Source organism: Cupressus sempervirens, chromosome 3 (assembly GCF_028749045.1).
Source record: "Cupressus sempervirens isolate cs-2001-9-10 chromosome 3, ASM2874904v1, whole genome shotgun sequence".
NCBI classification, from domain to species: Eukaryota; Viridiplantae; Streptophyta; class Pinopsida; order Cupressales; family Cupressaceae; genus Cupressus; species Cupressus sempervirens.
In genome coordinates this window covers 670,757,109-670,770,533 of record NC_143120.1, presented here as the reverse complement: position 1 = coordinate 670,770,533, position 13,425 = coordinate 670,757,109, and the positions used below count along the sequence as shown (strand labels likewise).

Sequence of the window (13,425 nt, the reverse complement as noted above, 5' to 3'; positions counted from 1 at the left end):
TATGAGAGGAGTGTACATTTTGAAGAAAGCTATCCAAGCTCTACTTATTCAACTCCTCCTTCTTCCTCCATTGAAGAGAGTGATAGTGATAACAATGACTTGGAAGATGTTCATCCCCAACCCAAATAGAGGCATCAGCCAATAGACATTGAGGATACTCCTTCTACATCTTCTTCTAATATACCTAGATGGGATAAGCAAACATTGGATGTGACAAGACCATTGGCAGGGAACCCTTCCAATAATAGGAGGACAAGATCACATCACAACTCACTCCCACATGCTTATATTGTAGTTGCTTCAGATCCACAATCCTTTAAAGAAGCATTAGGTATTCTAGAATGGGATAGAGCAATGGAGGAAGAATATAATTCTCTTATGAGAAATGATAAATGAGACTTAGTCTCTCCTCCTAAGGGAAGAAAATTGGTTCATTGTAAGTGGATCTATTAGACCAAATTCATAGCGGATGGAAGTGTTGACAAACATAAGGCTTGACTTGTTGCAAAAGATTTCTCTCAGGTTCTTGGCATTGATTACACTGAGACCTTTGCACTAGTGGCAAAGATGAATTCCATTTGTTTGACACTAGCTATAGCAGTAGCTCAATGATGGGTTGTTCATTAGATGGATGTGAAGAGCACATTCTTGAATGGGGATCTTCATGAGGAGATATATATGGAGCAGCCATAGGGATTCATACAGGATGTTACCTTGGTTTGCAAATTAAAGAAGTCTATCTATGGACTTAAACAAGCTCCTAGAGCTTGGTATGCCAAGGCCCAAGATGGATTCCTTCCTTCTCTTTGAAGAGTTCACCAATGTCATTTTGATATGAATGTCTACATTCTCTGATTCACATTTTCTCCTTGTGCTTTATGTGGATGACTTGATCATTGCAAGGAGCACACCATCCATTATTGATATTTTCAAAGCTACTTTGTAGGATAGGTTTTCAATTATAGACTTGGGTCTACTACACTATTTCCTTGGTATCGAAATATATCAGTCTTCATCAGGGATTGCCTTATCACAACCCAAGTATGGTCTTGATCTTCTTGCTTATTTTAGCACATGGTGTCTACAACATAATTTTACATGACACACCTTTGTAGGCTTATCCTCTCATCATCACACTAACTCTTGTGCTTAATGGAGGATAACCCACTCTTGGTGGACATGTGCTTAGTTGTGAGGCTTATCATATTGCTAACTCCTAGACATTCTAGATTGCTAACTCCTAGACATTCTAGATGCATCTTAGAGGCCTTTATATACAGGCACCTCTAGTGTACTTGAACATCAATCAACACATCAATTGAATATCATATTGTTATTTTGATCATACTCTATTGGTCTATTTTGTGCTCGTTATTGTGCTTCTTGGTTTTGGGTGATTTTACTCTAATTACACTCTTTAACTCTTTACTAACTTTTCTTTTATTTTTTCATGCACGCTTATTGCAATATAAAATATCTTTATTTAAATTTACTTGCCTTCTCTTTTTAATTAATTTAATATATTTTAATCTCATGCATACTTTATGCAATATTAAAACTCTTTAATAAATTAATATATTTTTCACTCTTTAATTTATTTTTGAAGCATTAATTGATAAAACATTTATCAATTCAAGTAATAATAATATTTAGCATTTATTTAAAAATGATCTCCTAAATATATATTTTTATTAAATTAAATTAATATTATTACACTCCAAAATTAAACTATAATTATCTCCTTAAATTTAATTCTTTTTATTTAATTAATTTTCCAATTAATTAAATATAATTAAATATAAAAATATCATAACAATTTTTCATTAAATTAAATCATTTAATTTGACTTAATTAATAGAAAAAAAACACCAAAGACCTATAAGACAAAATATGAAAACCCATCATGAAATACCACATACAAGATCAAACTAAAGGGTTATAATCATGAATTTGCATCATACGATGCATTCAAAAGGTAATCATCTCAGATACTTGTCCTAATTTTCTAAGACAATTGGCTTATAGGTTTAGGAATTGGACTCAAGAATTTATGTCCCCTCTCTTACCATTGAGATAATGTGATAGGGTATGCTCATCCTAGCAATTTAGGGAAGTCGATACCCAGTACTTGCAATTTGCATAAAATCCATGCATGTACAAACACATGTGATAAGGAACACTCATCCTGGCAATTCAGGGAAGTCGATACCCAGTACCTACAATCTGCATAAAATCCACGCATGTACAAACACATATATACTAAGCTTAATAGGCAATGGCAAAAAGTGGTGCATCATGTAAATCCCGACTAGCAAGTGACTACGACTCCCTTCCTTAACCACGTCAGAAATGTCATACATAAAGAAAATATACATGCAAACCATACATATGCAGTATGGGGTAAGTATCTATAAGAAAACACATATAATAATCCATTTAACTGATCGTCATCAAATAACTGAAATCACTGTAATAATCCCCATTATGCATACATGAAGTAAATAGTACCAAGTAGTCTCATCATAAAATCAACTGAATATGAAACAATATCTGATAATCTGAAAGATAATGCTATTAATCATCAAGCATAAACTAACCTAAAAGAGTTTGGCAATGATAACAAAATGTAAACTAGGGGCAAGCACTATAGATTGTACATTTTAGAAGAATTCCAAAGGTGTCATCATCATCATCATATCATGTATTCTCCTTGTGGTGACTAGACATTTATAAATTATTGGGATTTAATGATATGGAATCTATCTAACTTGACATCTTCATGTGACAACTAGTTTAATTCTTTTCAATATTTTCTTCCTTTTTTGATGTCATCTTGTCTTAATTATGTGGAGGCAATTTTAAATAACTATAATGAAAGATTCATCTTGAGTGGCTCACGTCCTCATCCATTCTTTTGCTTCTCATCCTTATCATCTCTTAGTGTGGTTAGTATTTATGTCTTTTGTCCATGATCAAAAGTTTCTTGGGCATTGAGAGATGCTTGAGAGTTGCCTTTATGTGTGCATGTGTATTAAAATCTACCTGTCTTTATGCGGGGTAGTTAGTAAAGAAAAAAATTCCTTAAGTTCTTTCTTAAATATTGATCTATTCTCAAAGACATGTGAGAATAGTATAACTTGTGATTCTATTGAATGTTTTTAAGATTGTGGTGTTAAAGAATATGAGATTAAAACACATTACACGATGGCATTTTCAAGGTAGACTGTGTGATCTTTTTTGTGGAGATTAATACAACTAAAGAGAGGATATTATCCAATGAACATACCTACAAATAAATGCTTGAAAACCTCAAAAAATCAAACCTCATTATACAACTAATGACATATAATCTCTAGGAGTCGGCAAATTCAACTCTCACAAACCCAACCTAAAGCACTTTAACAAACAAAACTTTCAAAATCTCCAACAGTTGTAGACAAAAATTTTTATTTTTGAGATAATATGATGTGTACATATGCACAAGGTAAAGATAAGCAAATAGACTCAGAAACTTTATAAATTTTGATTTATAAAAAAGTGGAGTTGGAATTGGTTTTCTATTTCTACCTTTATAGGTGGAAGAATCATATGTTCATTTTAGGACAACATTAGAATTTGGAAAATCTATCAATTTTTTTTTTGGTTTTTAAGAACAAACTGCAAATTTGGGAATTGTGATATTTGAACTTTCCAATTTCAACAACCAAATGGGCTCTAAATGAATTGTCAATATCATTTGGAGCTCATATTGCTAATGTCATTGAGGCCCAAATACATAGTCACCTTGAAAGTACCAGAACACCACTTTGAAGAGCAATTCCATTTGATTAACATTGGTACAATTGCACAAATTTTCATCTGTGAAACCCGTTGGATTACCTTCCCCTTTTTCATTGAAAGATGATTAAGGATACCACTATCTTTCTAGGCTAATGGTCATGAGCACAAAAGTTCTCCCACTACTAAGCTCAAAGAACATCTGACAATGGATATAGACAAATTTAATTTCATAGTAATGGGCACTTCTCTAATTGTCACTTGCTCGCTACAGAACTCAAAAATGATATTTCTAACCTAGATTCCTAACATTGTTTAGATTTTACAGTTTAAAAAACCACTGGGAAGTCCAAACATTCCAGTGGGAGTCTTGCTCTACATAAGCCTATCAACTAATTATAGAACTAAAATTTTGCAATGTATACAAAAGATAAATATTAGTTACATAATTAAAGTATATATAAAGCTCACATACAAGAAAATATTCATTTATAAAATTAAAAAATCTAGGTATATTTTAAATTTAAAAATTCTATATAATATTTTGTACAATTATCCTTCACTATTTAATTAGAGCTCAGATTCTAACAAGGTCAAGTGAGCCAATTGATCTATTTATCTACGTTATAGACCTCTATAAATGAGGGTAATATTTATGAAGTGATACTCAATCATGTGTCAATTTTAATATAAGGTTTTCAAATGATAATGTATAATTTAATAGTTTAGTGAGTTATTATGTTTGAATAAAATTAAATGAAAGTAATTTTTTACTGATACTAGATGGTCTATGAAACTTAAGATTGGAAACAATATGAAACATTTAGTAGACTTAACCAATAAGTCGTCCATGAAGAGTCCTTCCTCTCCAAAAGAGTGTCATCCAACACATCTATAGAAACAAACCCACAACCTCATGGCCAATGGCTACCTAACAACTTATATGCACCCCATCCAATGTTAAATAGTATAAGTTAGTTATATTTTCATTGTAAATTGGTGCGTTCTAGTGGTACCACACCTCAACCTCATGCTTGAAAGAAAGTCAAATTTAAGATCCATAACAAAACAAAGACAGCTTATCTACCAGTACAAACTATTTTCCCACATATCCTTTCAAATTAGTTAAACGTCGGCAGTCCCTATCACATGTGAAAAATAGTCATTTGATCATTCCTACATATTTTGGTATTTTCTCATCCATTCCAATTACCTGGACAATTTTTTCACGAACGTATTTTTCTTATATTCAAACTCTTTTTTCAGACCGTTACTTTCTTCGAATATCTTTACAGCCCTTTGTCAGTCGGATTAAGACGTCGACACCGAAATGGAGTAGAGGCTTGATCCGGGAACGGCTGCGGCTTCAAATATTTCTGGAGTGTTGCTAATATAAATCCGTTCAATCGTCTTGCTTATTTATTATGTACGGATGCCATGTCCACAAGTTTCTCAAATTTGGTTTTTTCTTCCCTTCCTCTCTTCTGGAAACCACTTCCATTTCCCACCAGCTTACATAAACTGATTGAAAAATCGTATGATCCCAAGTTATTGGCACAGATATGGAGTAGTTACCTGTCACAAAGTTTAAACAGAAAACAAGAGGAAAAGTCAAGCATGGTAAAATGAACGAGCCATAAAAAATTGTGTATTGCGACCTTTTGTACAATCTACAGAGCATGAGCAAACAATGGCGCAGAAAATCAGAGTTATTCTCAAAATATGTGTACTAGTCTATTTTATTTGCCCACAAACACATGGATGCCTCGAAATAGAGAAGGATGCTCTGTTGAAATTGAGAGATAACGTGAAAGATCCGAATGGCCTCTTGGTGTCTCGGAATGGCTCTTCTAATTGCTGCCAATGGACAGCACTCCACTGCGACTCTCACTCGGCACGAGTGGATTCTCTCGATTTCAGAGGTTTCAACCTTTCTCTTCACTCCATTACTGGGAACTTCATGCTCTTCCCATTGAGCCAGCTGAAATACCTGGATTTGAGCATGAATTCCTTTCATGGAGTTGAGATGCCCACAAACATGTCCTTGTTGACAGACCTCACTTATCTCAACCTCTCCTCTGGATTCCTGCCTCTACAAATGGGAAGGATTTCAAAGCTGCGTTACTTGGATTTTTCTGATCTAGAGCATCTGAAAATCCCCTGTTTGAAATGGCTCAGGAATCTTACTCAACTGGAGTATATTTCACTCCGTCGGGTCAATCTCAGCGGCCTTCCTATGAAAGAATTGGGTGAGTCGATTGGCGATCGTAAGAGGATTCAGCATCTGGAGATGACCAATTGTAGTCTGGTAGGTCAAATTCCTCTTCCTCTCAGAAATCTGTCTTCCCTTGCATATCTGCATATGGAGAACAATTCACTTTCTTCTGAAATACCCAATTGGTTATTCACCATAAACAGCTTGGTTTCACTCAATTTGAGGATGAATCTCCTGAATGGGACTCTGCCAGCCCAAATTGCAGCTTTAAGCCTCACTCACATGGACCTCTCAGTGAATTAGTTAGCAGGTACAATCCCATCTTTCATTGGGAATCTAAGCTTCTTGACATATCTAGATTTGGGTGTCAATAAACTCTATGGAACAATTCCCTCATCCTTGAGCGATCTCTCTTCACTCAATTTCCTCCGCCTTAGTGATAATGGACTGCAAGGCACTATTCCCCAGTGTTTGTCCAAATTGTCATCCTTGACATATCTTGATCTGAGTGCAAATAAATTGAATGGTAGTGTTCCATACTCATTAGGTCAATTGTCCTCCCTTGAAACCCTTTCAATATGGGGCAATCAGTTGGAGGGAATAGTGACAGAATCTTTGCTTCAAAACCTAACCAAATTGCAGTACCTTTGGTTAACTTATAGTGGATTGACTCTCAACATAAGCAGAGATTGGATTCCTTCTTTTAATCCGTTAATGCTATTGCTTAGAGGGTGTAACATGGGTCGGAGCATTCCAAAATGGTTGTCCTACCAGACCAGACTTGAGCATTTAGATCTTTCCAGTAACAGTCTGGTGGGAAGCATACCCTCATTGTTATGGAATAAATTGCATAATCTAAAGACCCTGAACCTCTCAGGCAATCATCTCCATGGTCCTCTTCACTCTCTTACCCTTCACCATCAATTGACTATTCTTGAATTGTCCAAGAACAATTTTGAAGGAAACATTGCAGATTATATTGGTACAAATCTTCCCCCTTCTCTAGAGTTTTTGTCGCTGTCTAACAACAAATTCAGAGGTGCCATTCCTTCATCAATCTCTTTGTTGAAGAGGTTACAAAATCTGGATCTGTCAAATAATAAGCTCAGCCATGCTCTGCCCTCAAACCTGGGAAATTGCACCTCTCTGGAAGTGGTGACATTGTATAGCAATGAACTGGAGGGAGAAATACCAGATGAAGTGGTTAATCTACAACAGCTCAAGTCATTGGATCTGAGAGGCAATAGATTTTCAGGGGAATTTCCATCAGGGCTTCTCAACTGTAAGCTACTAGAGTTCCTGGATCTCAGTAAGAACAACTTCACTAGGGAATTGCCCAATTGTATTGCAATCTTAAAAAATCTGCGAGTTGTTGTTTTGAGATCGAATAATCTATTGGGTATAATTCCTTCAGATATATTTCATTTACCCATTCTTCAGATCATCGACCTCACCTCTAATGGCTTCTCAGGTGTCATCCCCCTGAAATCACAGAATTACTCACCATGGCTACTGCTCAAAACAATGGCGAAAGGTATGGAAGGTACTTTATTGCTTATGAAATGTATTATCAGAAAGGGGTTAACATTACCAACAAGGGAAACGAGTTGGACTACTCTTCAATTCTTGCGGCTTTTACTGTTATTGACCTCTCTGAATATAATCTCAGAGGAGAAATTCTAGGGGAAATTGGGAAGCTGAAAGGACTGATTACTCTAAACTTGAGTCACAATCATTTAAGTGGGAGGGTTCCAGATAGCTTGGGAGACATCCATGGTGCAGGAGCACCTCAAATGTTCAAGCCACAATTGAAGATTATAAAGACCATGAAGATCCTCAAAACAAATCAGAAGGAAGGAATGTATAAACAAGGTCATCAAATCAATTGGGCAGTCTTGGAACCTATCATGATGCTAAAATAATATTAGGTCTTCAAGATAGGTTTAGGTATAGGAAAGAGTTTAATGTTTAATAAAACCATTGTATGGCTTTTCAAGTTCAAACATTAAATAAAAAAAGGTAATGGTTTGTTTAGAGGGAAGTTTAGTTTGTAATAATTTTAAAATACCCAATTCAATGATGATAGTTGGTTGGAGTCAGTTATTATAGGGTGTCTTTTAAATTGGAAAGAGTCTCTAATTTAAAGGAGAGAGAAAGTATTGGAAGACTGGTATGTACGGACTCGTGAAGAACAATATTAAAACTTAGATGTTCTGCAACTCAAATTGCATATTGTGGTCCGCAAACTGATTGGTTGGCTCTACAAATGCATTAATAAGGTTTCCTTCATCATTCCAAGTACTTTGTTGATAAGTTTCATGTTATTATAGGTTTTCTGTTATGCCTGTTGCAGAACCAATAGATTTCTCTTAATTATTTATTTGTTGTAGTAGGTTTTAAAGGAAATGAAGATCTTTCCATGAGGATGAAGGCCTGATACTCATGGAAAGAGTTAATCTAACATGTATGATATATTACTAACCAAGCACGTGCAGAATTAAACAACATAGAGATTCTACCCAAACAAGGGGTTTATTTGTTGATCGGAGACATTAAACAATGTCCATGTGAAGGTGAATCCATTGTTAGTTGGGATTGGAAATATGCGTAATCAAGTGATTGAGAAAACCCTAGTTCAAAAGTAAGAAGTGCTAGGAGGAGTCTTCCATATGGTTCCTTTTTAAATTGTATCGTTTATTATTTGATTGTCATTATTGTGATTGCTCCTCATCATATTGGTATCAAAGTGAGGGAAAGGTCTTGTGGAAACGTAATTGGTCTTGTGAAGTTGGTTCTTGAATCCCTTAGTGAGCCCTTGTAGTTGAATTATCCCGAGAGGAGTAACCCTATAGTAGATTCTTGTACCAAGTTGATCAACTAACCATGTCTGAAGGAGAAGAAGAAATTCCTACAAGGTTGACAAATATGGAGTTGGCAAAGATAGTGAAAGAACAAGTGGCAAATAAAAAAAATTTAAGGGCATCATTAGAATAAAGGGACAAAGAGAATGCTGGAAAAGATAGATTGATAAAGTCCATGATGGAGAGGCTGTCAGCACTAGAGAAGAAAGATAAGAGCATTAGATTGGATGAAGAAGTCAGTGATGAAGAAGAGGAAGAAGAACCCAAAGAAGAAGAAAAGGACCTTGAGGAAGTAAGAATGGTTAAGTTGGCAAAAGCCATAAGAAATGAAGATAAAAGGGTAAGGACAGATTTACCTGTGTATGGAAGAAAGATGGATGATGAAGAACTAATAGATTGGTTTGGTGCAATGGAAAATTGCTTTGAGTGTGAAGGGATAGAAGAGAAGGAAAAAGTGAAGATAGCAAAGTCCAGGTTGAAGGGACATGCTTTGTTGTGGTGGGACTGCATCCAGGCAAACAGATAGAAGAATGGTAGACCCAAGATCACATGTTGGTATACTACGGTGGAAAAAATGAAGGCAAAATTTTTGCCAAAGGATTATAGAGTACAGTTGTACAAGAAAATGAGAGATTTCAGGCAAAAGGAGATGGATGTACAAAAGTACACTGAGGAATTTCACAAGCTTGATATTAGGGTGGATCATGATGAAGAGATGGAAGAAAAGATTGCAAGGTATATGGGGGGACTAAGGTTCAATATCTAGGATGAACTTAGTCTTGCTACCCCGAGGTCAGTTGATGAATGTTATCAGTTAGCCTTGAGGGCTGAAGAGAAGATAAGAAGGAGACAAGAAAAGTAGAGCATCAATAGAGGTGGATCTTCCATGAGAGGAAGAGGGGGAAGAGGTACTACTAATTTTCAGAGCAGCAATGATAAGGATAAGGACAAAACATTTTCAAAATCAAGAGGGGGTTATAGAGGTGGAAGTGGAGGAAGAGGAAGTGGAGTATTCACTAGAAGATGCTTCACTTGTAATGAAGTGGGCCATCAATCCTTTCGGTGTCCTAAATGGCAGGAAGACAAAGGGAGAGAGAGAAGAGTAAACTTGGTTGATGAAGAGCCAAGAAGGGATAAGCATAATGAACCCATTGAACTTCTTCCAGAAGAAGGATAGTGCTTACTAATGGGAAGAAGCAATCAAATATAAAAAGATCCAGGCATATTCAGATCAAATTGTCTCATTCAAGGCAAGGTATGTAAGTTTATAATTGATTTAGGGGCAAGTAATAATATGTTGTCTTATGAAGTTGTTAAGAAATTGAATTTGAAAACTTTTGCACATGTTGCTCCTTATTATGTTACTTGGGTCAATGAGAATCAGAGTTTGTTGGTTAAAGATCAAGTGAGGGTTGAGTTTTCAATTAGGAGTTATAGAGACAAGGTACTATGTGATGTCATGCACATGACTTGTGGGCATCTCATTTTGGGAAGATCTTGGCAATGTTCAAGGAGAGTCATGCATAATGGCTATGAATATACATATTTAGTTCAACAAGGAAAGGTGAAGTATAAGTTGCATCCATTGGTGAGGAGTCATAAGGAAACTATACTGATGTGTTTTGGTAGAGATATTCCAGTGCAGGATCAGGGTACTCCACATTATGATATTGGTTGGAAGCAATGCCAGGCTAAGAGGCAGGACAATCTAGGGGTGGCAGGGCTAGTTGAACAACCTTTTGTTTTGGTTGGAGCAATGAAGTGTCCTCTAAGAGGGCAGATAGATGAAGATGATATGGTGAAAGAGAAGAGACAAATAAAGACTTTCTAGCAGTCTAATGTGCAGTAGCAATACTATCAAGCAAGAGGATAGTCTAATCCAAATATTTATGTATCTAAATCTTGGTGTGTGACTGCAGGAACCAGGATGAAGGAGAATATCACTTTGGGGAATAATTTCACCCCTCAACAACAACAGATGGGAGCAAGGAACAATGGATCATAGGTCAACTCTTGGGGCAAGAGTTCTTTTTATGGTGGGGAGTATGGTGCAGGAGCACCTCAAATGTTCAAGCCACAATTGAAGATTATAAAGACCACGAAGATCCTCAAAACAAATCAGAAGGAAGGAATGTATAAACAAGGTCATCAAATCAATTGGGCAGTCTTGGAACCTATCATGATGCTAAAATAATATTAGGTCTTCAAGATAGGTTTAGGTATAAGAAAGAGTTTAATGTTTAATAGAACCATTGTATGGCTTTTCAAGTTCAAACATTAAATAAAAAAAGGTAACGGTTGGTTTAGAGGGAAGTTTAGTTTGTAATAATTTTAAAATACCCAACTCAACGATGATAGTTGGTTGGAGTCAGTTATTATAGGGTGTCTTATAAATTGGAAAGAGTCTTTAATGTAAAGGAGAGAGAAAATATTGGAAGACTGGTATGTACGGACTCGTGAACAATAATATTAAAATTTAGATATTCTGCAACTCAAATTGCATATTGTGGTCCGCAAACTGATTGGTTGGCTCTACAAATGCATTAATAAGATTTCCTTCATCATTCCAAGTACTTTGTTGATAAGTTTCATGTTATTATAGGTTTGTTGTTACGCCTGTTGCAGAACCAATAGATTTCTCTTAATTATTTATTTGTTGTAGTAGGTTTTAAAGGAAATGAAGATCTTTCCATGAGGATGAAGGCCTGATACTCATGGAAAGAGTTAATCTAACATGTATGATATATTACTAACCAAGCCCGTGCAGAATTAAACAACATAGAGATTCTACCCAAACAAGGGGTTTATTTGCTGATTGGAGACATTAAACAATGTCCATGTGAAGGTGAATCCATTGTTAGTTGGGATTGGAAATGTGTGTAATCAAGTGATTGAGAAAACCCTAGTTCAAAAGTAAGAAGTGCTAGGAGGAGTCTGCCATATGATTCCTTTTTAAATTGTATCCTTTATTATTTGATTGTCATTATTGTGATTGCTCCTCATCAATCCACAGTTTAGAGTCTTTGGATTTATCGGGCAATCAGTTGAATGGGTCGATTCCTGTTTCGATCCAGGGTCTCGATTTTCTGGGATATTTGAATTTATCAAATAATAATCTGTCAGGAAGGATTCCTCAACAACGCCACTTTGACACATTTGAAGCATCATCGTTTTTGGGTAACAAGAATTTGTGTGGAGTTCCACTGAATAAGACTTGTTTTTCTTCAACATCATTTCCTCCCGCTTCACAAGAAAAAGAAGATGAAGAGACTTCATTGTGGAAAAGCAGAGAGTTGAAGATGGGAACAGGGGTCGGATTTGTGGTGGCGTTTTGTGGAGTTGCTTTGGCATTGTGGTGTCAAGCATCAAAGATCTTTATAGAAATTAATGTACAATTGTTAATTCTTATTAAGTCGGAGGCTTCCTATTGGCAAAAATGCCTGCTGGAATTATAGAGGAGGCTTTAAACATGCTTAAACTGTGATTAAAGTTTTCCTCTTTGGCCAGTAAAAATGCAGGTATGTGTAGCATGTAATCCACGTTGGTCTAAATGAAAGGCCAAATGAAGCATTTATGCTTCCTAAGAAATCTGGAACAAACATATTGAAGACATTATGATAGGTACGGCCATGACAGACCACATATCACAGCGTTAAGCTGTGATAAGAGTTTTCCTCTTAATCTCAAGTATATGCCTACCTTATAAGAGAAGCAAGATATTCCTTGAGATGTTTCCATTTTCTTTAGCTCTTTGGTATATGTTTTATTTTCTTGCACTGCTAGATACCCATCCAAAGAGAAACCATGAAGATTATACTTTAATAGATTGTTGCATTTTTTTCTTTCACACATATGCTCAAAGAGAAACCGTGAAGATTTTAATGGAAAAGTATTGTAATCTATCGCTGCATACTCAGGCAATCTGTGTGATTGGCGAAGAATGAAATAGCATTATGAGGATCCAGGGTGAAGAGGCGCCATTTATCGCTTCTCAATATTTCTTATCAGAAGCTTTTAAGAGCATTAGAAATCTATTAACTGTTAAGCAAAGTAGGATCTTTGATATTGTAACAGGAGTAATGCAATGTTGTTTGACTGAGGTTCTGATATATAATTTATATGTATCAAACTGCTATGCACTGTGACTGTTTTGAACTATACCAAAAACTCAAAACTTATATCAAAATTGATATGATAATCTTCAGACAATATTGTGATATAATTCAAGGTATATAACGTGGATCAAATGCAGATTATATTTATTATGTATTTCGATGCTGTAAATACTAATTATGCCGTATATTGATGATGTTCTCTCACAGCGAATACACACAGTCGTGTCCCTACGTGGACTTGGAAAGTCACCCTTATTAACACCGATTCAATCAGCACGAGACACACGCACGCACACATATTAAAGAAACTAAAAATTTAAAATAATTTAAATATTATGTAATCATATATAACTATCAAAAATTTTTTCTATTTATGTTTCTGGGTGAGATTGTGTGAAAGTTTTCACTATTAGAAAGCACTTGCCCCCGCTTAAGAACTCTAGAGACACCATTTCTA

General features: G+C 35.6%; 1 pseudogene; it reads left to right on the top strand.

Annotated features, from left to right (window-relative positions):
* Positions 1–5,421: 5,421 nt before the first annotated feature.
* Positions 5,422–12,308, top strand: LOC149568501 (uncharacterized; annotated as a pseudogene).
* The last annotated feature ends 1,117 nt before the right edge of the window (positions 12,309–13,425 follow it).